This window comes from Numida meleagris, chromosome 1 (assembly GCF_002078875.1).
Source record: "Numida meleagris isolate 19003 breed g44 Domestic line chromosome 1, NumMel1.0, whole genome shotgun sequence".
In the NCBI taxonomy this organism is placed as follows: Eukaryota; Metazoa; Chordata; class Aves; order Galliformes; family Numididae; genus Numida; species Numida meleagris.
Genome location: NC_034409.1, coordinates 159,062,266 through 159,090,037, shown reverse-complemented (window position 1 = coordinate 159,090,037; position 27,772 = coordinate 159,062,266).

The window sequence follows — 27,772 nt, the reverse complement described above, 5'->3', positions numbered from 1 at the left end:
TTTTGCAAAGCTACAATGAAAAAAATATTATTACTGTGGACAATAATTGCTGAAGTATTTCAAATGACCAATTAAATTAATAGAACAAAAGAATTTTCCAGACTGTCAAACAAATAAATGCCTAGGAGGACATACAATAATGCACTCTTCTTTTGTTTGCTGAGGATCTGCAGCTACTCCCAGACAGAAAGCATGATCATCCATATTCAATGAGATGTATTAGTAAAGCCAACTTAATCCTCTGTTCAACATTTCATAGGGGTGGCTCTTTTGTCTTCAAGACAGTTCACTGGCTCAAACATATCATTAGTTTATGGATGTGATTTTAGTAGTGGTGTTACAAGTAACCCAATTAAAAACTCAGTGCATTTATCACCTAGGCAGGCTAAGGTGTGATAGTTTCCTTGTTCTCTCTTGTGAACAAATTAGAAGTGATAATTCAAAGCAGTTTTAGTAACACTGACAGGGTGGAGATTTTATTTTGCCTGCTTCTAACAGTTTTACAACCATCAACAACAACAAAAAACAAACATACAACTTGAATGTGCATGTATATGAAATATGGGAATACACAAAATTCTTATCTTTTCATTCTGATTTGGTCTCCCAGTTACATATTAAAGGAATGAAACTTTGAATAGACATAGTAATGTCAGAAGATGAAGAATGATCAAATTGTAGAATATCATGATTGGTAAGGGACCCACAAGGATCATCAAGCCCAAATTCTGTCTTCGCAGAGAACCGCCCACAATTCAAACTCTATATCTTTCCAAATGTTTCTTGAACTCCAGCAACTTGGTGTCACAGTCACTGCCCTTGGAGTCCTGTTCCCCGGGCCCTGACTACCCTTTCAGTGAAGAATCTTTTCCTAACATCTAGCCTCATCCTCCCCTGATACAGCTCCATGCTGTTCCCTCAGTTCCTGTTGCTGTCATCCAATGAACAGAGATCAATGCCTGTCCTTCCCCTTCACACATGAGGAAGCTGTAGGCTGCCATAAGGCCTTCCTTCAGTCTCCTCTTCTTCAGGCTAAACAAATGAAGGGGCCTCAGCTATTCATGCCTGATGCACTGCAGGATTTTGAAGCTCATTTGTTGCATTAAAAAATACATACTATCATTTTTCTTATTATCATTACTTTTTAAACATATTAGGCTCCAGATTTCATTTCTATTTTCACTGTTTCACGAGGGGTCAGGTTAAACAAACTTAGGTAAGTTGTGTTTTTTTTTTTCCTTGTTATTGTTTAAATATGCAGTGATTTATGATGCTTGGGTTGATTTTATACCTTTTAGAGTCTCCAGCAGAATCTGAGGCAGGATGTTTCTGAGAAACAGCATGTGATTTACCTTCAGGAAAAGTGGAAGATCCATCCCATGCTGATACTGCATTACAGGCAAATGAGAAAAACAGTTCAGGCAAATAGCCATAGTACCCCTATTTGTAGAGTAAAATTGTTGGTTATAGCCTTTGGCTATAATGTTGTTATCTGCAATCAAATGCAGTGAACATGGACGTCTACAGCTAGACTAGGTTGCTCAGAGCCCTGTTCAGCTTGATCTTGAATGTCTCCAGCAAGTGGGCATTCACCACACCTCTGAGCAGCCTAATAAAGACCAAACATGTCTCTTACAACCACCATAGATCGCTTGAGTATGTTTGTAACTGCTAAGAAGGAGTTCCCCATCACAGCTGGCATCACATTTTTCCTAACAGTCTTCTATCTGTGAAAGTTAAAATTCTGTTCTGAGAGCTCCTTTGATTTGACCCAGAGAAGTCATGTGTGAGACAGAAGCATGTGGTGATGACTTGAGCATTTGAACAAAAACCTATGGTCCATTCAAGGAAAAAATACAAGTATGCTGAGGGACCACAGTGAGATTTAAGTTTTTTTGATTTGACAAACTTCAATCATGAAGTGAGACAATGCTGAAATTGCTCCAACTGCTATAGTGATGCTTTCAAAGTATTTGCCATTCTCCTCTGGAGAATATTGCCAGTGCTTTTCTCCTTTCCTTCAGCTTTCAGGAAGTCAGGCAAGTTTACGGTGTTTTATATTTCTTACAAGGTAATAGCAAGGCAGCAAACGCCCTTTGAACAAGCTCCATAGCATTTATCACAATTAGTTAAAGAAAAAGAACAGAGAAGAAATATGTAACCTTCATCAGGTTCAAAGGCAGTAGGTTGATGTTTTAAAGGTTTTCTTACTGTTCTGGAAACTAGATCATAGATAGTTCAGAAAGAATAAAGGCTCTTTTCTTAATAACAAATGAGAGATTTTAAAGCTGTATTTCAGCTACCCATCAAACTCCCGTTTCCCTCCCCAACTATTTCCTCATAATCCTTAGCACTTACATAACACTTTTCATCTTCAAAGTGCTTCACAAAACATTAACTAATTATTCTTTTGAACACTCCTAAGAGATTAGTAGAAAACGATGTGATCTCTGGCAGCTCTGAAAGAGCCTTGAGCAAGGCAATGAATCCTGCATCCAGTAGGGATTATAGTCAAGGTCTTCTGAAGTCCACAGCACACTGGACGTTCATTCTGTTAAAAATAAAAATAAAAAAAGCAAAAAAGTGTAAAACTATGTAAAAAGTAAAAAGCCAGATTTAAAAACCATAGCTAGAATTGAAGGACAGTATTTAAATGTGCAATCTTGAAAAAAACTAACTATTACTCCCTAAGCAGTACTTCTTACGCATCCTATAAAATGCATATAACACAATCTTTAATACCTGTAACTATCCTGCTTGAGAAATAAGAATTCTAGCTTCTTTCTGAGTTCTTCTTTTTATATCTATCAACTAAACAAAATAGGACAAGGCTACATACAAGCCCCAGAACTTGCCTGTACTTTCTCTGAAAATGTTCAGTGCTTGTCTGGAGCTTTTTTGCTAAAGCTAGTTTATACTTTCCTGCAAAATGCAGTTTTGTTGACAGCGGGGCATGAATATACCCACTGTATTTTGAGAGGTAAGAGTGTGGGATCAAACACTTCCAAGTCCCAAGACTAGAGAATGATCACCAATCCAACTCACTTATTAAGATGAGTGTAGAAACCATTTTGAAAAACAATGCCATGACAATGGCATAGATATTGAATGTATTTTCTGATGCAAAGAATATACTCAATATTTTTCAAGAGACTTCAGAAAAGGCTGTCATTTCTGAAGGAGTGGCAATCCACTTTATAATACCCTGAACATTTTGTTTTGTAGTCATTCTCATCCCTACAAGATATTTTCTTATTTTACAAAAACAGAAGAAGAAGAAAAGGAGAGGATAGACTTTTCAAAATACTCAATAAGTTGGTGGTCACACAGCACTTGTAAAGTAGCTAAGTTTTAAATAAATCTAGGTTTAGAATTGCCCATTCTGCTGCGAATGTTCTGTAGTTCAAAAACAGTCCTTTTCTTTCTTGGAGTCACTTTTGTTTGCTGATGAGTGACTCCATTCATTTGTAAGAAAGAAGTAACAATATATTTTATTAATATAGAATAGTGAATTAACAACCTTCAGTGTTAACTGAGGCAATGATTTAACAGAACTTGATGGCAAGGTACTCTTAGTTCTTTACTGCATGGAGGACAGGATCAGACAAAACTGTCAAGGAGACTCTCCCACTGAGTCATGAGGTTCAGCATGGAACTCCTTGCTTTCCAAACACCTTCTCAGGGAAATCTGGGTGTGCCCAGACCCAATCTTACTTAGTCCTTTATGTATAAAGGATGTGCCCAATTAATCTGAGATGCAGTTTAGCAAAGCCTGTAAAGGTTCATCAAGCTATTAGTCATTTACCAAAGATCTGCTGTGGATAAGGAATCTTTCAATCTCAAGGAGTAACCTTGAGAGGTATCTCTAGTCAAGGGGATATCCTGCATGCAGCTTGCTGTCATGCAGGAGATTTTGACAGACTTTGGACTTTCTCCTATTAATGGGTTAAGATTATTGACCCATAGTCATATTTGCATACCAGCTGTACTTCAGTTGGTGCATGCTCAATTAGCTCTTGGCTGTTGTACTGTTTTCTTTAGCTTTACGTAGCCATCATGACCGCCACTGATGGTTATTGCCTGAGCAAATTTAGGAGGGAAAGGTCAGGTGATGGGAGGACGTAGCAAGTACACTATCACGTTTTGGAAACTGTAAGGTTTGTCTCAGTTGTCTCAGGTCTTTCTTAGTAAATTTATAAAATTATGTTCTTCAGTGGTTTGTTCTGAACCTTAAATCCTACTCCCCTTCAACAAATCATAATACACCACATCATATCATCATAGACTTTTTACAGTGAGATTGTTCATCAACTGGATCTCTTGTCCAGAGAGATTTTGGAGTCTCCATCCCTGAAGCTATTCAAAACTCAGCTGGATAGGGGACTAAGCATCCTGTTTTCTGATGTGCTTTTGGCAGGAGGATTGTACTATATTTTTTCCAGAGACGTCTTCCAATTTCAGCTATCTGATGATTCTATAATTCTACTTAAAATATAGAATTCAAACTGTGAGATATCTGAAAAAAAAAAAGAAAAAAAAATGGAAAACAAGAGTGTGGATAATATTCTATAACAGAGCTAAGTTAAAAGCTTTAGTTATTGAGTTTGTTTGTTTGTTTGTTTTCTTTGCTTACTTCCAGATAAGATAGGCTTTATTAACTGCAAAAATAGTTCTTCATCGACTGTAGTGAAAATTTAGGCATATATCATGCAGATAGAAAACTGAATTGCAGGCAGCAAATTTGCATACCTAAATCTGGAATTAAATTTAATACCAAGCATTGAATAATCCTTTCCTGGAACTACAATCCTTCATAAGACTATAAGCACATATTTAGGGCAAAATGATTTTTATTTGAATGATTTTGATGGTGTATCCAGATTAATGAAGTATTTTCATTGCTCCACAGATATGTAGAAATAAGAAAACATCTTATTTTACAGCAAAAAGAGAAAAACATTGACATAGTGCAGGAATAAAACTGGCTTAAATCAATATATACAATATTCTGAAATTCAGCTGTTTTCAGTGCTACTCTACTCTGTTTACAGAAAGAAAAGATAGAAGTTCAAAGATTCCACAAGTTAACAAAGATTTTTACTGAAGATTTCTTAAAATTTAATATTTATATATACATATATTCACATAGCTCTGTGATGGACTTAAATAAGATTTCAAGAGGAAACTTTGGATGCCAAGAAGCTGAGATATAAAATACTACAAAAAGAATTTTTCAGAAAAAGTTATTTGTTAAATTTGTATTTTTTCACCTCTTGCCTAGCCACATTTATTAAATGTGATGGATTTATATAGTGTGCACGACAGAAACAGGGTTACCAGATGGTATTTTCATCCTGACTGAACTAACTTTTGTGTGTTTAAATAAGGCTTTTTAACTTTGTTCTCATTTTTTCTCTTAGCAAACATAGCGGGTGGAACATGTCAGATCTAGTTTGTTTATTTAATTAAAAAAAAAAAGCATTTAATTGATTACTGGAAGAATCTTGTTTCATTTTCATCTCACTCACATATGTGTGTACAATTTGTATATTTATATACATACATATGTTAATGGAGCAGTTGTCCAGCTCAGCCTCAGAAAGGATTACACTGAAGCTGAGGAAATGCCAGGAAAAAAAAATGAAAACTAAACTGTACAAATTTTAGCAGAAGAACTTCATTTTATGTTAAAAACAGATCCATGGCAACATTAAACATGAGGGAGGTCTATATTTGAGTTTCAGAATTGAGTATATTAAATTTTGCGTGGCTAATTTTGTTCACATTTATTTGCATCTCAGATTTCATTTTTTTCCACAGCAAACACATGCTTTGTTTAGAAATAAGGACTGGATCTTATTAGAATATGAAAATAAAAGAGATAGAATCAACCAACCAAACAACAAAATGAAAATAAAAGTTTTCTGTCTAAAGGCAGCATATTCTGTCTTTTCCCACGTAAATTATATGTCTGTAAAGCTGTCCAACTGTCCATAATGAAATCTGCATTTCTCTGTCACACAAAATCCTCTCTCTTCCTTTTTTTTTTCTTTGCATTAACAGAGTATATAAACTTAATAGACAAATATCCATTGGTTTAAACAATGAATTAGAATTCCAAGGTATTCTGTTGCTGAATAACGTGATTACAAAACTATAACTCTCTAATTCCCTTTCATCCTCTTGATACGTATCTAGTGATTTTAGTTCTGACACAGAGGATGATGTTTCTAATGTTTATGGCAAATTAATTCACCAGGGAAAGATGAATGACAGAATATTGCCAGTGGTCATGGCTTCCTACTTGGGGCTGCCATTTAACATGTTGTTTTATTTCTTAATAAATGGAGAAATTTTCTCAGTTTATTATTATGTTTCCTCTAGGGAAATATCATCACATTTTCTGTCCATGCAATAAAGAAAATAATGAAATGATCATTAGCCATGCGCAATTCCCTCCTATCAACTAAATAAAAACCATTTCCAGTCAATTGTTTACTTCCATTCTATTTTTATTTTTTATTTTTTATTTTTTATTTTTTATTTTTTATTTTTTATTTTTTATTTTTTATTTTTTATTTTTTATTTTTTATTTTTTTATTTTTTATTTTTTATTTTTTATTTTTTTGGACTTCAGTACTCTTTTTTTTTTTTTTTAATTGCCATTGTTTCTACATGTTTCTCTGTGTGTATAGATACATGTGTGATACACATGTATAACTGCAGCCTCTGTTCTGCCATACATACACATGGATACATACAGATACATCGATTTTTGACTCCCAGTGTCACTGGAAATATATGCAGTACAATTTGAATACAAAGTACAGATAATTCTATCCTGAGAAACTAATCACAAATGAACCTTGATGTTTTGTAAACTCCTGTCTTTCTATTCCTCTTTAAATATGTATCTGTTCTTGCTCTCTATTTTCCTTTGAAGGGCTAAAGAGACTTTTTGAAGACCCAATGCCACTTTGCTAGACATGCAATGAAATAAAAATGATGATATGATGGTGCATTAAAATATGAATTCAAATTCTCTCTGGTGTTAGAAATAGAGTTACTATAATTTTTAGTAATTGATATTTTCATAAAAGGGTTACTTTGTCTAGAACAATGTCTGCCTCACTGGTCTCCCCTGCTGTTCGCTTATAACATCAAATAGAGGGAATATTTAAGAAAGAAAAAGAAAGAAATTAAGAGTGTGTGAGATACCTCCGTCTTCTGTAATCAACTATTTTTGAAAACCACAGCTGATATGAGGGGAAAGACAACCTATTACTGTTATCAGTTACTGTCCATTTTGGATAGATAAGGATTCAAAAAATACTTTGGGAAAAGTCTTAAGCTTTCTTACTCTGGTCGTCTTATGTGGGTATAAAGCTTTCAAATTAAAATATGCAAATGTTATTGGTAGTATACTACCAATAATGTGCTTTATTTAATAACTCTTGTTCATTGGGAATAAGACTTGAATTCGAGACACACCACTGTCTCTATGAATGAACCTACAGCTTCTGTTAAGAAGAGACTGAGATGGGTATCTAATGTCTTTGTGGTGAGCAGAACAGAGACAAAGTGGATGTCTAACAGCCATTAGCATCTCTGTTCTGTGCTGGAAGTTGGCCACATCACCTGTATCTAAGGAGATTTGCTGTTTTTTCATGGAGATTCTGCAATTTTATTGCCAAATTCAGTAAGTTTTCTCAATTCTTGCTGCTCCTCTGTGTAGGTAAAAATATTACTAACAGAATCTACCTGAATAAATCAAAGAGGAGGACAATAAAGAGGAGATCAGGGTCCAAAGAAAAAAATTCCTTAATCCTTTAGTCAAAGAGAGAGGCAGAGGTAGGAGCAGACACTATCACCAGTCAAATATTTGTGTGTACATAAATTGACACAGAAAAAAATCATCTTCCTCTAATTTGATGTCTCATTTATGAAAGAAAAAGTAAAGCAAGAAAACAGGGAAATAGTTATCACCTTAAGAGTAAAGAGCCTTTTAAAATAGGCTTCCTGAATTGGTAAGAAGTATATTTCTGCTTCTTAGAGGAAAGGAACAGAAATCCAAAAATGAAGGATGAGGATCTATACATAGAGAACATTCTTGAAGAACACGACTGCAGTGTAGATTTTTACATTTCTCCTTGCAACTGAGGATATTTACAAATTTCTGCTCAGAATAGAGGATATTCAGAGGCTTTTTTGAGTGCCCCTTGTTCTTAGAGCTCAGATAGCTAACAAGAATTGCAATTTCATGCATAATTTCTGGACTGACATGATCAAAAGATATTGTAGAATGGCAAGACTGCAGAATAATCATGGATAGGTATAAACTGTTGAAGAAAGTCAGGAAAAAATAGGAAAAATTACTTTCCTTGATCATGCCAATCTTCTGAACTCCATAGTCCAGAATCTGTGAACTGGAAAAGTGTTTCTTGAAGGCCTTACTGGTCAAGATCAGAGAAGGAAACAACCAGTGATGTTATGAGGCACATCATCTGATGAAGAGAAAATTATAGATAAAATGATTTATACACAAATAATGAAAGTCTCCTGATAGGCTCTAATCTTCATCAGGGATTTCAACAAAAAGAAAAGAAAACAAAACAAAACATCTACTGAAAGTTAATGGGAAAGTTACAAGAAACTTAAGAAAATTAATGACAGTTCCCTAAAGAAAATGCTGAAAGGGACAAGAAGGAGCAATATTCAAGTTGAGCTGCAGCTCAGAGAAGAAGCAGATAAATTTGTCAGAGATGACAGCCTGAGTAGCATTGACCATGAGATAATAAATTCAAGATCTATAGGGAGGCTAGAGTGGTAAACAGTACCATGACAAAACTCTGGACATTAGGAGAATATTCTTTAATCTATTTATGGAATCGCTGGGCAAAATCTCCTGGGAAACTGCCATGACAGAGAGAGTGGACTGATTTTCAAAGAAAACTTTCTGAAGCCTCAAGGATAAACCATCTTATTGTGGAGGAAAAAATAAAATTTGGTAGAAAACCCACTAATCTAATCAGGAAGACGTGATGAACAGAAATACAAATATGGAAGTGTCATTTGTAAAAACATGTACAGGAAACAAAGAGGGAAAATGAAAATGTTTTTAAGGGACAAAATCAGAAACACTAAAGCCTCCATGGAGATAAAACTAAGCAGAAACAGGGAAAACAAAAAGGGATTCTACAAGTGTGTCAGGTGCAAAAATAAGTTTAGGGGAAATATATGAGTGTTCTTAGTAGCTAGTACAAATTAGTGATAGCAATATGGGAAAAAGAAATGCTCCATACATTTTTTTCTCTTCTTCTTTTTTCTTTTCTTTTTTTTTTTTTGTTAAGCCTTCACACACAAAGGCTGTTCCCACACTTCTAGGGACATCAGTTTGGCTTGGGAAGGAGAGGGCTGGGCAGCAATGGGTTAGAGATTAATTGGGAAAGCTGCATGTATGCCAGCCCATGAGGCCAGACATAATGTATTTGAGGATGCTGAAAAAGCTGATGGGTTCTGAAATATACTGTTCATTTGAGAAGGTGTCTGACATCTATAAAAGCCTAAATATATGTCTGTCTTCAGAAAGAATAAGGATCCAGGAAATTGTAGATTAGGGAAACTGGAAAGATAATGGACATTTCCCTCTTTCAATCCATTTAAAAGCATTTAAATCAACACAGGAAATCAATCCAATTTTAGAAACAGTCCTACTTCAATCAGAACTAGATGACCTTCTGAGTTCAGTGCCAGCCAAAACTTCCATAGCTGTATGATGTCAGGGTTGCTTCTTTTCCACTCATAAATATACTCATTGAGTGTCATAGTTTCAGCTGAGACAGCGTTAAATTTGGTCTGTGCAACTCCATTTTTTTCTTGTATTTTCTCCTTGTTATGACATGGATCTTCCTGCAGCCCCTTAAAAAAAAAAATAAAAACATAAAACAACAACAACAAAAAACAACAGTAGAGGCCAGAGCTATAATGACTATCATTATCCTGAAGACTTCTTCCACTGGAGTTAGCTGAAGCCCTTTTCCAATGGATTTTTCTATTTTAGTGATATAAAAACAAAGGAAAAAAACAGCCCATGACATAAATGCACTTTGAAGGTAGATAGGGTTGTTATGGTAGTGTCTATTTGATGCCTCTTTTGACAAAGTAAAATATTATTTTTGCATATTTGTGAAATTTACTGATTTTCATAGCTGTTTAACATAGCAAATGGTCATTAGAGCTATTTGAAGTTAACACTATGTTCAAGAGATAGATATGTGAATTTATAATCTCCAGGGCACTAGTTATTGTGTGTCAGTGAGCAGGAAACTCTGATTTACATTGAAAAGTTTTTTCTGCCTATACTGACAGTTCTGAAAATGCTCACTACATTAAATCCTGGGCATCATGTGTTAAAAAAGACAACAGAGGTGATATTCACAGAATCATAGAATCATAGAATCATAGAATCTTAGAATGGTTTGGGTTGTAAGGGACATTCAACATCATCTAGTTCCAATCCCCCTGTTACAGGCAGGGATACCTCCCACTAGACCATGTGGCTAAAAGCCCCATCCAGCCTGGCCTTGAATGCTTCCAGGGCGGGAGTTCCACAACTTCTCTGGGCATTCTGTTCCAGTGTCTCACCAGCCTCACAGTAAAGAATTTCTTCCTAATATCTAGTCTAAATCTACCTTCTTCCAGTTTAAAACCATTTTGCCTTGCACTGTCTCTACCTGCCATTATAAAAAGTCCCTCCTCAGCTTTTCTGTAGTCACCCTTCAGGTACTGGAAGGTTGCTATAAGGTCCTCCCAGAGCCTTCTCTTCTTCAGGCTGAAGAGCCCCAGCTCTCTCTGCCTGTCCTCATAGGCAAGGTGCTCCAGCCTTCTGATCATTTTCATGGCCCTCCTCTGGACCTGCTCCAACAACTCCATGTCCTTCTTGTGCTGGGGGGCTCAGAACTGGATGCTATACTCCAGGTGGGGTTTCACAAGAACGGAGTAGAGGGGCAGAATCATCTCCCTCATCCTGCTGATCACACTTCCCTTGGCACAACCCAGGACACGATTGGCCTTCTGGGCTGCAAGTGCTCATTTCTGGCTCATCTTAAATCTCCCATCAACCAACACTCCCAATTCCTACTCTTCAGGGGTGCTTTCAAGACATTCTCCACCCAACCTGTATCTGTGCTTGGGATTGCCCAGACCCAGATGCAGGACCTTGCACTTGGCCTTGTTGAACTTCATGAGGTTGGCATGGGCCCACCTCTCAAGCCTCTCCAGGTCCCTGTTGATAACATCTCTTCTTTCTAGTGTGTCAACTGCACCACTCAACTTGGTGTTATCTGCAAACTTGCTGAGGGTGCACTTGATCCCACTGTCCACGTCATCTACAAAAATGTTAAATAACACGGGTCCCAACACCAATCCCTGAGGAACGCCACTCATCATTAGTCTCCACTTGGACATTGAGCCGCTGACCACAACTCTCTGAGTGTGACCACCCAGCCAATTCCTTATCTAGCTAGTGGTCCATCCATCAAATCCATTTTTCTCCAATTTCATGACCAGAATGGCATGTGGGACAGTGTCAAATGCTTTGCACAAGTCCAGGTAGATGATGTCTGTTGTTCTTCCTTTATCCACTGATGCTGTAACTCCATCAGGAAAGGCCACCAGGTTTGTCAGGCATGATTTACCCTTGGTGTAGCAATGTTGGTTACCACCAATCACCTGTGACTTAGCGTCTCTTTCAGGAGTATTTAATCCATGATATTCCCAGGCACAGACATGGGGCTCACCAGAGTGTTCTTCCTTTCTTAAAATTGGGAGTGATGTTTCCATTTTTCCAGTCTCTGGGGACTTCACCTGACAGCCGTGAATTTTCAAATATGATGGTAAGTGGCTTGGCAACCACAACAGCCAGTTCTTCAGGACCCTGGGATGCACGTCATCCTGCCCCATATACTTGTACACATCCAGTCTCATGAGGCAGTCTCTGAATTTCTCTCCACTTGCAGTGGGAGGGATTTTGCTCCTCCAACCCCTGCCTAGAGGTTCAGGGATGTGAGAGGCATGGGAATCCTGACTGCCAGTGAAGACTGAAACAAAGAATTTGTCGAGTACCTCAGCCTTCTCCATGTCTGAGGAAGCCAGTTCTCCCATCTTATCTATCAGAGAGGGGTACTTGCTCTGTGGTCTGTCTCTTCTGACCAGTGTATATGTAGAATCTCTTCTCATTCTTTTTCACATCCCTTGCCAAGTTCCCTTCCATGTGCACCTTGTCTTTCCTGATCTCATCTCTGCATGTCTGGATAGATTCCCTGTATTATTCCCAGGCCACTCATCCCTGCTTCCACCACCTGTATATTTCCTTCTTTTTCCTCAGTTTAACCAGCAAGTCATTGTTTAGCCATGCCAGTTTCCTGCCTTTTTTGCTTGCTGGAGAGCCTTTGCGCTCCATAACCACCTAAATTTGAGGGTACCTAATATAGACTTTTTTGTTTGTTTTGAAGGAAGGGTTCCATTCAACTGCCCTTAATTTATCTGAAACAGAAGTACAGTCTCAAATGATATAAAGGATTTCACTGGCAATCAGCTGTATCTCCAAAAAGTCTTTTTTGTATCTTCTGTGTAAAGTTAGCTAGGTCTTTTTGCTTGTCTCAAATGCCACTAGTGAGTTAAGGAAGCTGAATCAAACCTGGAGACTTTATGTGCTGAACTGATTTGCAGTTTGAATATTTCAGCTCTGTGAGGAATAGACAGACTATATCATGAATGTGCAAAGGAAGTATGTTTAGGTTTCCTTGAAGATGAGACTAGCAACATCAAGGTTTCCCAGCAAAATTTGTAATTAAATCCTGCTATTGCTTTATACTTCATTAAACTAAGAGAGTCTCTGATGTCATGGACCAACATAATAAAACAAGAGACATTGCCTTTGGAGAAACCCTTGTAAATGTGTTCAAAAAGAGATTCCATTTTTTTTTCCGCTTGATATTACAATTATTTTTTTTTTCCAAATCATTTAATGGTCTCCTGCACTTTAAGTCTTAGGTCTAAAAACTCACTAGCATACTGAAAATCTTGAGGTGTATTATAGGTCTTAGTTTTGTATCTTTATATGAGCATGCACCATAGAGCTAGTATCCAGATGATTAGAAGAGAACAGTTTGAACTGTGCCTTTAAAAAGGAAAATATGGAAACACTCAGATATTCAGTATACATGATATTATGACATTCCCAATAGAATGTTTGACTTCTAGTTTTTCAAGTGTTGCAGATTTAATGTTCCTTAACTAATGCTTTTCCTGGGACATAATGTCTTCTGTTGTTCTTCAGTGCGTTTTCTTCTACTTCACAGTACTATCAAAAATAATAAGGACAACCTTTTGAGATTTTAAGGACTACTAATTCAGGCCAGTGGGATTTGAGAATCATCTCAAATCAGATCTCTGGGGCTGTGAATGGCAATTTGACATTGCAATCCAGGCAATCTATAGAATTTTTTCTTAATAATCATTGGTATATTTTCTATGTAGTGTGCTAGCTACTGTGAATTCTGTGAAAGAGATCCATAATTAAGATTTAGTTCTCTCTTTAGGCTTTTCAAATCTTTATTATTACATTATTAAACACTCTTTTTTATTAAAAAAAAAAAAGCATAGCAATATCACTTTCTACCAGGAAAGATGAAAAATTGTCTGCATTAAGAATTTAAATATTGGTTGCTTAAAATTCTAAAATTTATTTACATTTAAAATATTATGAAAGTGCTTATGAAAGCATCCTATGAGATTTACACTAAGCAGGTATAAACCAGTCACCTGTTGTAGTTATGATGAATTACACCAGCTAATAACTTTTCACCATATTTTCAAAATGATGTAGAAACAAGCTAAATACACTTTCTAGAAAGGCAAGCTGTATTATCTCCGTACTCACACACTGAGAAGACAAAAGCACGGGGAAATAGACTCATGTAGGTGATTCCTGCCTTATGCTTTCTCACATATTGTGAAAGACGGTTTTCTGAACGCCTCTTTTTTTTTTTTTTCTTGACTCAAAGCTCACTTCATGGGGCCTTTTTGGTGATAAGACTCTGACAACTGCAAATTATCTAGGGGGGGTGAGTGGTGGGTGTCACCATGCCCAGTACTTCTGCTTATGATTGTAAAGATAAGCAGAAGTGGGACAAGCAGTCATTTTTGAGGGTGTGGCTTGAAGGAGCTGACCACTGCAAATGGTGATGCAAAAGGTGATGCAAAACAAATGCTTGTGCCTGGCAACAAAGGCACCACTCCCTGCTGGCTTATCTGCTGGGCCAGATGTGTCATGATAACAGAGAGAAAAGAGAAAAAAAAAAGAAAATGGAAAGAACACTCTGGGGCCTGCTTGCTGTGAGGCTTCCTGGCTTTCTCCCATCCTCCACAGTGACTGGACGAATTCCTGAGATCAGCGGAAAACCTACAAGCAATGCTGGAATCCCGGTGGTGATTCACTCTCTCTTGCTTTCTACAAAGACTTTTTGCTTTTATTTCCTATCTTTCTTCTATCTCCTATCTTCCCTTCCCCATCTCCCTAAGCAACTAGGATTTGTAATAAACTGGTTGGGCAAACATTAGATCTGCTATGTCTTAATCTGGCCGTCGGGTACACATGTATCAAAAGAAACTCCTCTTCCTACTGCAATAGGAGTGAGACACATACTCGCCTCTAATGTTCTATGACTTTTCATACCAGACGGTCTGTCATAGAGGTTGTATATGAAATGCAAGAATGCAAAAACAGAAATAGTGGAGCTTCGGCACTCTTATTTGGTGAGAATCCCCAGATCAGTGGAGATAATGGAAGTTCCCTACCTACTCATAGCCCATGGTTTTGTTCTATGCATCTCCTACCAGGTGACTTCATTCCATGCTACTCTATCACATGATCAATATAATAAGATTTGTTTGCCATCTCTGTGTCACTCAAGAAAAAAACATTTGAGGATCTTTAGGAGCCCATGGTAAAAAAAATAATAATAATAAAATAATTTTTTTTTGCTTCTATTTTTGCTCGAATGAGCACAGCATGTAGGTTGTTGTTTATCACTGGTGACAGTGCATAACTAGTGGTGGTGACTATGTTGAAAAATGGTGTTTTGTAGATGAAAACTTGCTCTATCAAATAGTGTTATTGTACTTTTTGAATCTGTTGTAGTTTCCATGGGAATAAATAGGAGACATTACGTTTGGAATGACCTACTTATTTTCCCGGCCAATCCTACAGTGTTGAAATCTGAAAAACTACAGTTTCAGTAGGATCTATAATCCTATTAGCACTAGAAATGCTTGATGAGACTGTCTGAGAATCATTACATTCTCAAAGCTCTGGCAGTTTCATGGAGCTAAGATAGTGGTAATGAGATTGATGAAAATCTTCAACTCATAATGGCATGTTTCTTTGCATTATTTAAACTTTGATTTACTCCTACATAATTATATATTTCACAGTCAAGATGAATCAATTAATTGAACAGATAAATGTCAGCTTGTAATTGGCAAATATGTTTCATAGCAAAGTAGAGACAGTCTCTTAATTTAAAATTACAATGAATATGCTGAAAGAACCATCACAAAATTACAATGCTTCACAATATTACATTTATATTCCATTAATATGTGCATAAAGTAGACAGGTAATTAAGCCCAGATACTTTCCATCCATAATATACACTGTATGAGGAATGAAATTTGGAATTTGTAGATCTATAAGAGTATACAGTGGTCACATATAATCTAACACAAGTTATTTGAGGTGGAGAGAATGACAAGTACATCTGTGATTTCTTTATTCACTACAGCAACAAGAGTAGAAAGAAAATAGGAAAATGTGACAAAATGAAAATATATTCTCAAATATGATTAAACAGCTGGGAAATATTTTCTCTTTTGTCAAATATTAGACAAATTTAAGGAAGGCATGCCTTTCAGTATGTGCAAACATGTTTTGCATCCTTTCTGGATATTTAAATAGAAAGTGAATCTTTATGAAGAGTTATTTATATTAATATTGAAACTAGATGAATTTCTTTGTTCAATGTTTATGGTAGTATTTTCAGGTTTGGAAAAAGGAATTTCAGTTGTTAGATCTTGATTGCATTTTTGCTGCATGGCTGTCCACAACCACAACAATTTCAACTAAGTTTTACTATTCTGTGTTAAGAAACTCTAGATCTGGTCATAACTGACTTTTGTACCTCTTCACTCTGGAGTATTATATTTTTTCAAACTTCATTACAGGAATAGGAAACTGTGCAAAACTTCATCTTGTTCTCTAACATTAGGCAAGAAATGAAGTAACTTGAAAAGCCAAGACATGTTTTAGGCAGAGAAAATCTGATAATGTTATCCTTATTATACAGGAATATACAGTTCTGCTGCAATATTATTGTTCCTTAGGTGCGATTACAAAAAAAAACAAAAAAAAACAAAAAAAAACAAAGAGTTCCATTAGAACTCTTTCCATATCCAAGATAGTCACAAAGGAAGGTAGTGTGGCAATACTCAAGTTAGCATTTCTTGTAGCCTTCAGGTTACTTTCAGAGACAAACAATAAAAAATAAGTAACTGTTTTGTTTCCTGTTTAGTGTCATTTAAAATGCTGTCACCTCCTTATGGGTGAGATGTGCTTGTGTTTCCAGAAGCTTTGGGATCAATCCTAACTGCACAATAAATCATTACTTCAGCATATCTTCTAGTTCATTCTATATAGGAATCCCCACATGATAGATAACCATATAGGTCAGAGGCCATTCCTGCGGCCATAAGTTCTGCAGCCTTTGCATGTTGGTTAGTGAACATACATTGTAACAGGAAACAAATTATAAATTGGGAGATTTTTTTGACCACTTTCATTATTTGATTAGTAAAATCAATAGTTGTTTTCATTGTAATGTTTAAGATACAGTATATCTCTTTCAAATTCTGTTCTTATTTATGAGGAAGAGAGAAAAAAAAATCTACTTACATGGACATAAAAGACTATTTTCAATGAGGTATATAATTAATTAACTTTTACCTAGAAAATATACAAAACTTGTAATCTATCTTTGGACTATATGTTGAAATTATAAAAGTAATATCTAGCATCTTTTCACACTTGAAAAACAATTATAAAGCTCATGTTTAATAAGATGTTTCTATTACAGTACACAGTCATTTCAATGGTTGGCAATTTGAAGTAACTTTGTTAAGGTTAGGTCATAGCTTCAGTGAGTTAATATGAGTTCAATGATAAATGAACATACTGTGTTAACTGGTAGGAGCATGGGAAAATCAGAGGTAACACATTATTTTAAAGAATTGTCTTTCTAAATCACTTCCCTGAGGGTCTTTAAGCAGGATTTCATCAATTACGTGCTCAAAGATCACATTAGTGATACACATTTAAAAATTTCCCACATGAATAATTTAGGAAAAAAATGACTATCAAACTCCTGTGTGAGTTAGCTCTTGTCTATTTAAGCAAAATTTTACTTAAATGATGCATGATGTGCAATAATTCAGAAATGTTTCTTCTGAGATCATGAAGACATAATGCAGAGGGAAAAAATATCTTTGCAGTGGTTCTATGTTCTTTCATGTACCTTTTAGTTTTCCAGATATTAAACACCTTACCATCTTTGATTGCAAAGTTATGTATTTATTTATCAGAACTATCTAAAAAAAAAAATAAATCCAGTAGCACTTTCATTCTTTGAGATTTTCTGCTAAATGAATAGAAGTTGAGTATTCCAATTATATAAATAGCCTAAGAATTAAAATTCTTGAGAATTTTTTGAAAAAGAAAATAAAGACCTGGAACAAGTAATGAAGTACCAAAGTAAAGAATTGTACCAATTTCTTAGTGCTACAGATGGCATTTAGGAAAATTAAGTTAAGTTCCCCGGTGTTTCTGATCCAGGGAAGAAACCTGACCCTGTCATAAGGCAGCAGTTTCTTATTGCCTGGGCTAGTCACTGTATTCTGAAGTGGATCCCTGTTGGAAACAGAAACTTATTAGAGATTATTTTAGAGATTTTTTCAGGAAAAAAAAAAAAAAGCAAAAAAACAAAACAGAAACTGAGTCTACAGCCATGCATTTTAGACATTTGTAACATCACTGAAATATGCTGAACTTAGGTAGTATTAGTTTTAGATGCTGTTAAAAAAAAAGATTCCAGAAGGGTATTTAAACTACATCTTTTCATGCTGAAAAGACATAGCTACTGTTCAGCTCTATGGTCAGACACAAGAACACTTAGACTTTCGGGCCCTCTATAACTTCCAGAATGAGGTCTAAAATATCACAAATCCATTTCTAATGAAGGCACAATAGTTGGGAACTAACGGAAAGAGGCATTATTACCACAAGGGAAGAATCACTGCCAGAATATCATCATGCATTTCTATTACTACTGTGTGATAATGAGATAACAATTTTGGAATAATTTTTTACTAAATCAAATATTGAAATGATATTTCCGTTTCATATAGAATTCCACAGATATTGGATTAACATTGTCAAATAAAAGCACATTGTGTAATATCAACATCTTCCATGAAATGGAAACCCCGTACATTTTGATCAGGATTTCTTTGTTTTGTATGGCAGGGTTTGGAAGATGCTTTATTTTATTTATTTCTATATTTATTTTTAACAGGTTTTCTTTACAATTATTGCTGAGATTCAACCAGCAGATAAGAGGGAGTTCAAGGAGGAACAATATATTGTTTCAAGCGAGACATTACTTGTCAGTAGATGTTCAAACATAGATTCACTGCAGTGAGCACCTGCATTTTCTCGCAGAATTCCTTGATGGACCTTGAATTGTTCAGAGTTGCTGCTGCAGAAATGCACTTTTTGTTGAAATTTAGAGAAACTGAAGTAATCGGAAATGTGAACGAATTTATCTGGCATCTGGTGATCAAAATGACTTATTTCCTTCTCCTCTGGAGACTTAGTTCTCATAATGATATAACAAGTCAAACAGCTACCACCAACACAAACAGGCAATTAGTTATAATTTTTGCGGCATGAAGAAGCAATCAATATTTATTTATTTATACATGTTAGGGAAAAAAAGTGAGGAGACCTCAGCTTGGCCATGTTGTTGTTGTCATCTTTCAGTGAATTGAGAACACCCCCTGTCATTCCCACATCTGTCCTCAAAGGGCTTTCTTAAAAGATCTAATGAAATTAAACATATTTTATGTAAGCAAATCTACTCTTTCTCAGGAAGGCATATTTCTTCCATCAGGGTTACTGGAGAAATCCTTCAATTTAGTATCTTGTAAAATTACAGCAAAACTTGTGTCTTTCTCTATGGCTTTGGAAAAAAAATATCAGTATCTGTCTTTCTGTTCATTAAGTTAGAATGTTGTCTACATATTAGTTTCTTGTTCCCAATCTCCTAATCTTGCTATTCTTCTTAGAGACCCTGCTGTCTGTTTCTTTCTTATTTGCTCACCTCTTCTCACATAGAAATGCAGAAGCTTGTGCATGTTCAGATGGTGTCGGGGAAAACATAATCATTTTCCATTCAGAGAATTTCATCTAGTCTTTAAGTGGAATATGGTTCCGGGAGCTTAAATGCAGTAATGCAGTTTTTAGTTTAGTTAGTTTGTTTTTTTTGTTGTTCAATTATAATTTAGCTTCAAAATTGATGTATGTGAATTTATTCTCCATTGTCTGGACATAATGTGTGTTATACCAAAAATATTTATTTTTCTTTATAATTACCCATCATTTTCTAAGAAATTCAATACATTCTTAAAATTCATGTTTAAATATGTGTATATATATCTTATTATCCTTTGTGTACAAAATAATTTTCTGATGATTGAGGTATGGATGCTACTGTGAGTCTAATTTCTTATTTATATAGTATTTTGCATGTGGATGCAATGCAGATCTTTTCTTGGATGTGTCATGCTTATCATGATATATCGTGTCTTTTCATCTTTCCTCCAGGCTGAGCTGCAAGAAATTCACAAAACAGGGACATTTTCTTTCAAAAAATAAAAAGGAATTCAAAAAAGAGGCTGAAGCATCTTACTGGATATACAGACTAATCAGTGAACAGATAGTAAGCAATGTCAAAAATGACTGACAGGTTTTTTTACAAACTCACTAGCTCTTTTCTTGTATGCACTGAATGGTATGAAATATATTCAAGTCTAATTTCAGATATATTCTTTAGACTTTTACCAAAGTCAAGAGACTAGATGCTTTATTTTTTGTCTACAATAAATAATACCCTTAAGAAAATTTAAATCTTGAATTTCAAACACTCTGGTAGCCATAATAAAGATTACATCCAAGCTACATAACTTTTCTTTTTAGTACTTAACTTGGTCTGATAGCAATACTGGACAACAAGGGAAGTTCTGCTTGAAAAGAGATTTACAAAATAAATTCCTAAAGACAGATATTGCAACTTCTGGATCAAGGTTAGCATTTTTACTTCTCTTGCTCTAATTCCATTACATAGAAATTGTGCACGTCATTATAAATAAAGATGAATTAATTCATGGAAATGTTGAACTTCTATTTTATTTTATCAGACTAGGATACAGAATTGTGATGTGTCTTTTGAGAGATACTATGGTACAATACATCTTTCTACACTCAACCAATTCATATCATGGGAAATTCATTAAGAAGTAATAGAATGCAGCAAACATTGTGTCTGAGGTATCATAAAAATTCAGACATAAAATATCAAAGTGCCAAAGTGTTTAAATTGCTTTGAATTTTCAATCAACCTTGCGCATCGAATGCTTAAATTACTGTGACAAAGATTTAACTAAATAATTCTAGATAGCAATCAACAATGATGGAATAGTTAACTGCTTCATCAGCAGATAGATGTAAATGCATTAAGACTGGGTGAATGTTGAAGAAGGAACCAAGATCTACCTCAGTGAAAAATTAACAAGTACTGGAAGAATTAATTAAGTGAGGTTTTGAAGAAAATACTAGTGTCTAAACAAAATCCACTAGATTATATCTGTTCTGGGTTACAACATGTCCACCAAATGGTTTTATCTAAACAAGAATAAGGGGGCTGATTCTGACCATAACGAGCATTCTGGAAAAGTAACAGGATGATGTAATACAGACTTAAATGCAATATATGCACAGTCTATAATAAACTGAAAGATCTTAATTGATCATGTTTTACTTTAGCACTTAGCTTAGTTACCCCTCTAACGTGAATCATGACTTTAGCTAGGTTATGTGATAAAAAACTGTCTTTGCACAGAAGAAAAAAAGAGCAAAGAGGAACAGTGGCAGGCAGGTTAACTTTAACAATTCCCTAATCTAGCCCACCCCAGGAGCAGGCCTACACTGGAAAGCAGTTAACTTGTAAAAGGCCCATCTCTATACACACACTAGAGCACCGAGGCACAGCAGCAAACCCAGTAACCCCACGTGGAAAGTAGCCCATCCCAGCCTCTGCCAGGACTTCCCCAGGAAAGCATCAGTCACATAGTCTTAGTTGTGACACCTACCTCAACAGAAGCAGTTCTCCACAGCACCTGTCAGACTGAGGAGGGGGTCTTTCTAGGGACACGGGTCTCCGTACAGGATTCAGGGCAAGAACATTTGGGGATTGCACAAGATTTACTCTGGGATGCTTAAGGGAGGAAATAAAGAGAGAGAATTTTTAGATAATTAGGTAATACAAGGAGGAACAAGTGCAGGGAAACAAATATACGGGAATAAAAGTTCCTGTTTCATGTAAGTAACTGACTGGTCATCACAATGATCTGACTATATCCTGCATCTGATCAGCACACTGTGCTGTCTTCTGATTAAACTTACTTCATTTTTGTTTTCCTGAGAGAGGGATTCTTGCTCTCATGTAGGTATGAGTGCCTGTGTGTGTGTCAGGGAGAATTCTAAGCACCAGCAATTAGAGTCAGACCAGCTGCCAGCAGCCCATGTGTCTGCAATGCCAGAAACTGGATCAAGTGAAGGTGTGCAAGAGACCCTGTGAGTGCTAGTGAAGGTCAAGTTAGTCTAGCAAGCAAATAGGTGAAGTGGCCCGTGAGTGAGTGCGGTTTTCTGGGGACAAAGCCATGGAACTTGTTGTCAGAAGGACTAAGGGAGTCCCAGACAGCTGCTGAAGAAACAGTTGGGCCTGGGAGTCTCTAAGGGTGAGGTGTATGTACGTGTATGTATTTGTGCTTGAGATGACCTGTACCAGCAACTGCAATGGGACTGCAGCACTGGGGAATCTTAAATCCAAGTGCCAGCAACTGTGAATGCTGGCATCAAGAGGTAGCTATTGGAAAGAGGGTCTGAGCTTGGATGCTAGAGAGAATGACATGCTGGAAAGGACCTGTGCAGAGAAGGACCTAGTTGTCCTGGTGGACGACAGGTTGTCCACGAGCCAGTGGTGTACCCTTGTAATCACGAAGGCCAATGGTATCCTGGGATGCATTAAAAAGAACACAGCCAACAGGATGGGAGATATGATCCTCCCCCTCTACTCTCTCCTGGTGAAGCAACATCTTGAGTGTCTAATTCTCGGCCCTCCAGTTAAAAAAGGCACGGGTCTTCTAGCAAGAGTACAGCAGAGGGCCACAAAGATGATCAGGGGCATGGAGCATCTCTTGCATGAGAAAAGACTGAGAGACCTGCGACTGTTCAGCCTGGAGAAGAGAAGACTGAGGTGATCTCAACACTGTTAATAAATATCCGAAGTGCGAGTGTCAGATGGATGTTGCCAGGCTCTTTTCAGTAGTGTGCAGTGACAGAGTAAGGGGTAACTGGCAGAAACTGCCACACAGGAAGTTCCATACAAATATGAGGAAGAACTTCTTTACTATGAGGGTGAGAGAGCACAGGAACAAACTTCCCTTAGGCGTTCTGGTGTCTCCTCTGGAGATATTAAAGAACCACCTGGATGCTTTTGTGTACTGTAGGGAACCCACTTTGTCAGGGAGGTTGGACTTGAAGATCCCTACATGACCCTTCCAACCTCTACAATTCTGCAATTCTATGATTCTAGCCATGCGTGTATATATAGGCATTTGTATATATAAATACATGTGTATCTGTGTGTCTAATAGGATCATTTGATTGGTTGGGCTTGGAAGCCTAGAGTTGCAACAACTTCTCTTCTCTGGCAATTCTGGCAAGGTGAAACATGTGAAATCAAAGTCATATATTTTGTAATTCTCTATTAAGAAGAGATCATGTTTAATGTAGCAGGCATTATTACTAACAAACAATGTTCTTGGACCTACTTTACTATTTTTATATGTTTTATTAATAGCACTAATTACTGCTGCTTCACCTCCCTATATATATATTATTCACCAAATTAAGAAGATGATACTTACTTATTCTCTTTCTTCAATATTGTAAAGTATAATTCATTTTCTAAAGTATACAAATTATTAATACAACAGATATGATATTAGTGAAAGCCATGCTTGTATATAAATGAGTAAATAATAGGAAAGAGTATTAGCTATGAATTTAATTTTCTCTGCTATTCAGTCAATTAGGGAGTTTAACATCTTATACATTATACTAAAAATGTTCAGATCTCATTCTCTCAACTTCTCAAAAACATCCAACATGTGTGTTTTTTGCTGACAAATCTGGAGGAAATCTGTATTTACATCTTGGTTGCAGTGTGTCACATTTCTGCTTCAGTGCATTGCACAGCTTTAAATATCTTAGATTTCATCATTCTGTGTAATGTCAATTCACATTGTTTTTTTCTGTATTACACAATATAACATGATGGGTAGTAATACAGAAAATATAATGCAATATGACACATCAGGAATCCAAATTGTACTGCGATTGGATAGTTGGTGTCAATTTAGATAAGAAACTTCAGTTCCAAAATGAATCTGGCAGACACTTATATAGTGAATGTTAGAGTGAACACTGTATGTGTGACACTGTGAATTATGCAGTTCACCATAGTGCATTGAACAGGTGCAGAAATAGTCTGAAATATTAGGAAGAGTATTTGTAGTTGACGTATGTATACATGTTTAAAGTATACTGAAGGTTTATATGTTACAAAATGTCCATCTCCTTGTTTGTTCATCTTTTCTATAATTGTTACTCATTTGTTTCAATTATTTTTCTAAGTTAATGAAAAAAAAAAAAAAAAGGAAAAATTCCATGTGACTGATGTGGTGCATTATACCATGTTTAACTGGCATCACATACGTAGTCAAGTGCAAAAGGTACAGATGGTGCTAGCATCCAACTATCAGGATTCAGTAGTTTATAAACTCCTTACTACGTAATCATTTGATATTTAAATGAACTACCACGTAAATCTGCTCCAGATATAGGAAGTTTTGTCATAAGTGACTTAGTGCCTTTCACACTGTGGTCTTATTTAAAAAACACACTCTACAAAGAGTAATGGTACCGAATAAGATTTAGTTATTTTTTAAGATAAAAAAAACAATAATGTGCAAAAAATTAATTGAGAATAAACAGCATAAAATATCTTGTTCTGAAAGTATCTGACCTCTGTAAAGTGATACGTTTTTATAATTTGGGAAATTTGGTTCATGTTGTTCTCTTGTCAGATTACCTGCACAACTGAGACTCACTGCCTTGTTCCCCTAAGCAAGTCTTCCCCTCACCCTCCACCCCTTCCTTGTGACAATATATTTTCTGCCATTTGTTGGCTATCCCTACGGCTCAGTTCTCTTTTAAAGGGTAGGGACTAAATTGTTTTCTCAAAGGATTAAAGACATTTAAGAGTTGTACAGAACTCCTACATTTTCTTATAATCTGTGTTCCAAAGGAGTGGAGAATTCATAAATGTTTATAAACGTGGATAGTCTTGCATGGGAAATGCTAGATCATGTCTTGAACCAGTGACTGAGCACCTGGCGCAAAGGCAGAGCCAACCCAGGTGAGCTCAGGTGCAAGCATATCTCATTTAAGGGTTGGCAGTGGAGGCGAGAGCATCTTGTTTAGAGATCTCTGTCTACCCAAGGACCACATGGGGTTTCCTAAGGTAGGTAGATTCTTTCCCTTTTTCCACACCTACTGCTATTACATCTGAGCAGATCATCCCTCACCTTGCTGCTCCTCCATCTTGTAAAGCTTGGCAAGCCAGGCAGGAGGACAGTCTAAATATTAAGAATGAATCACCTCAAAAGAATAATGTGCTGGCTTGTAAGTGAAACCCCTAAAACCCCAAAGGAGGAACTCCTGGGGGAAACTCTGGGATTCCTGGATTGTCCGTGGCGGAGTACAGCACAAATTGTTGAAGAAAGGGAACCCATAAGGAACAATGGTCCAATTATTAAGTCCTCTTCTAAAATGGCAGATTTTTTGAGTAAGTTAGGCAATACTGTGTTAACAACTGAGGAAAGAGTATTATCAACATCTGCTGTAGCATGGCCACTATTGTTAACTATTAATGCATTTCATTCCTCTAAGGAAGAACTAAAAGAGGAAAATGAGCTTTTAAAAGCTCGTGTCAGACAACTGGAGAATAAAATTACATTTCTGACAGGGCAAACTGTCCCATCCTCGACTAGTACTTCCCCTCTAAAAGTAAGAACTATATCATTAGAGGAAGGAAAGGATTCAGATCAGCAGAATCCTTGGATTCCTGTTGAATCCAAAAATAAAAGGAAAACTAATAAGATCGGAAGGGCCTGACTAGAGGTTCTAACTTCAGATCCTCTAGAGATAAAGCTAATCATTACCCAAAAAACAAAGAAAATTCAGGAAAAATCGATGCGATTTCCACCTGAGGAGTAGCCCCCCTCCCACACCACTCTTCATGTGACTGTGTGCCTGCACACAGCCACTGAACTTATGGATTTGTTATAACAGTTTAAGCAAAAACTGCAAGAGAGCATACCAGCTTGGCTTCTAAGGTTGTGGGACACAGGGGCTGAAAGTGTGGTCATTAACAAACCAGAAAGTCTCACAGCACATGGAGAATGACAGTGGAGTATAGAAAACTGAATAAGGTCACGTTGCCAAGTTATGCAGCTGTTCCCAACATTGCTTCCCTTATGGAGACATTGAATAGGGAGATAGAAACCTACCATTGTGTCCTAGACTTGGCAAATGCATTCTTCAGTATTCCAGTTCATGAAGAATCACAAGATCAGTTTGCATTCACATGAGGAGGCAGGCAGTGGACTCTTCAGGTCCTGCCTCAAAGGTACTTGCACTCACCTCCATTTTGTCATAACCTAGTGGCTCGTGACCTGGCAAACTGGAATAAACCACACAATATTAAACTGTACCACTATACTGACGATCTTGAGCTGATGTCTGACTCACTGGAGGCACTAGAAAAGGTGGTGGATTTATTCACCACCTATTTACAAGAGAAAGAGTGGGCTATTAGCCCACAGAAAGTACAAGGATCAGGCCTATCAGTAAAATTCCTGGGAGTAGTTTGGTCGGTAAAGACCAAAGTACTACCCAGTGCAGTAATAGAGAAGTTTCAGATGTTTCCAGTTCCTACAATGCCAAGGCAGCTGCAAGAATTTTGGGGTATATTGGGATACTCGCACTCCCTTATACCCTACTCAGCACAGCTGCTGAAGCCTTTATACTAATTCACACAAAAAAGCTAAATATGGGACTAAGAGAGAATGGAACAAGAGGCCTTCCAGCAAGAAAAATAGCTGTTAAACAGCCCAGGTGCTGTGTGTATTTGATCATACCCTTTCACCCGAACTAGACATCCATGTAACTCAGGATGGGTTCAGCTGAGGTTTATGACAGCACCAGAGTTCTGTTCAAACCTCAACTGGGTTCTGGTCTCGGGTCTCGCATGAAGCAGAAGAGAGGTATAGCTTGACTGAAAAAATTACTGGGTACCTAGTCTGCATTACAGGCAGTAGAGTCAATAACTACAGCCTCAGCCATTTGGTTTAGAAAAATCTTGCCAGTTCAGGGGTAGGTAAAATATCACAACCACCTTCCTGAGACAGGGGTGGCCCAAGCACAGACCGTGGCACAATAGGTCACCTATCTCAGCCAGAGGAATAGTCTGTCTTCTTCACTGGTGAAAGAAGAACTTCAGAAGATCCTAGGCCAGTGACTTACTACAGCAATGAACCACAAGAGACAACAGTCACTCCACCAGAGAAGAGTCAAGTTCAAGAAGAGAAATATCCCATTCCTGAAAATGCCTGGTATACGCATGAGTCCAGCAAGGGTAACCTGAGCAAGATGAAAGCAGCAGCATACCATCCCTCCACTGAAACAATCTGATTTGAAGAGGGGGATGATCAGAGTAGCAAATGGGCAGAACAGCGAGCCAAGTGGGTGGTTACAACCAAGGAACCCAGTGACAGCATACTGAACATATGTACAGAAAATCTGGTTGTGTACTGGGGGCTCACTCTTTGGATTGCACTGTGGGCCACCCAGGAATGGACTATTCACATCCAACCAATCTGGGGCAGGAACATGTAGTTAGACATATGGAATGTGATTAAACACAGGACTGTGCACATTTATCCTGTTTCTGGACACCAACCTTTGCAGTCACCAGGAAATGATGAAGCTGACACACTGGCTTGAGTCAGATGTTTGCTGATAATCAGATAAGATCTCAAGTTGGCAATAAAAATAATCTTCTTCTCCCTGCCCCTGGGAACCTCTAACCAGGTACCCATAGAATAGATTGGCCTTGGAAAGTGCAAGTAGGACCAAAGTGGTGTGGCTATTTGCACCCTGGGGGAAATTACTGGAGGTTGAGGGATCAGTAATCAC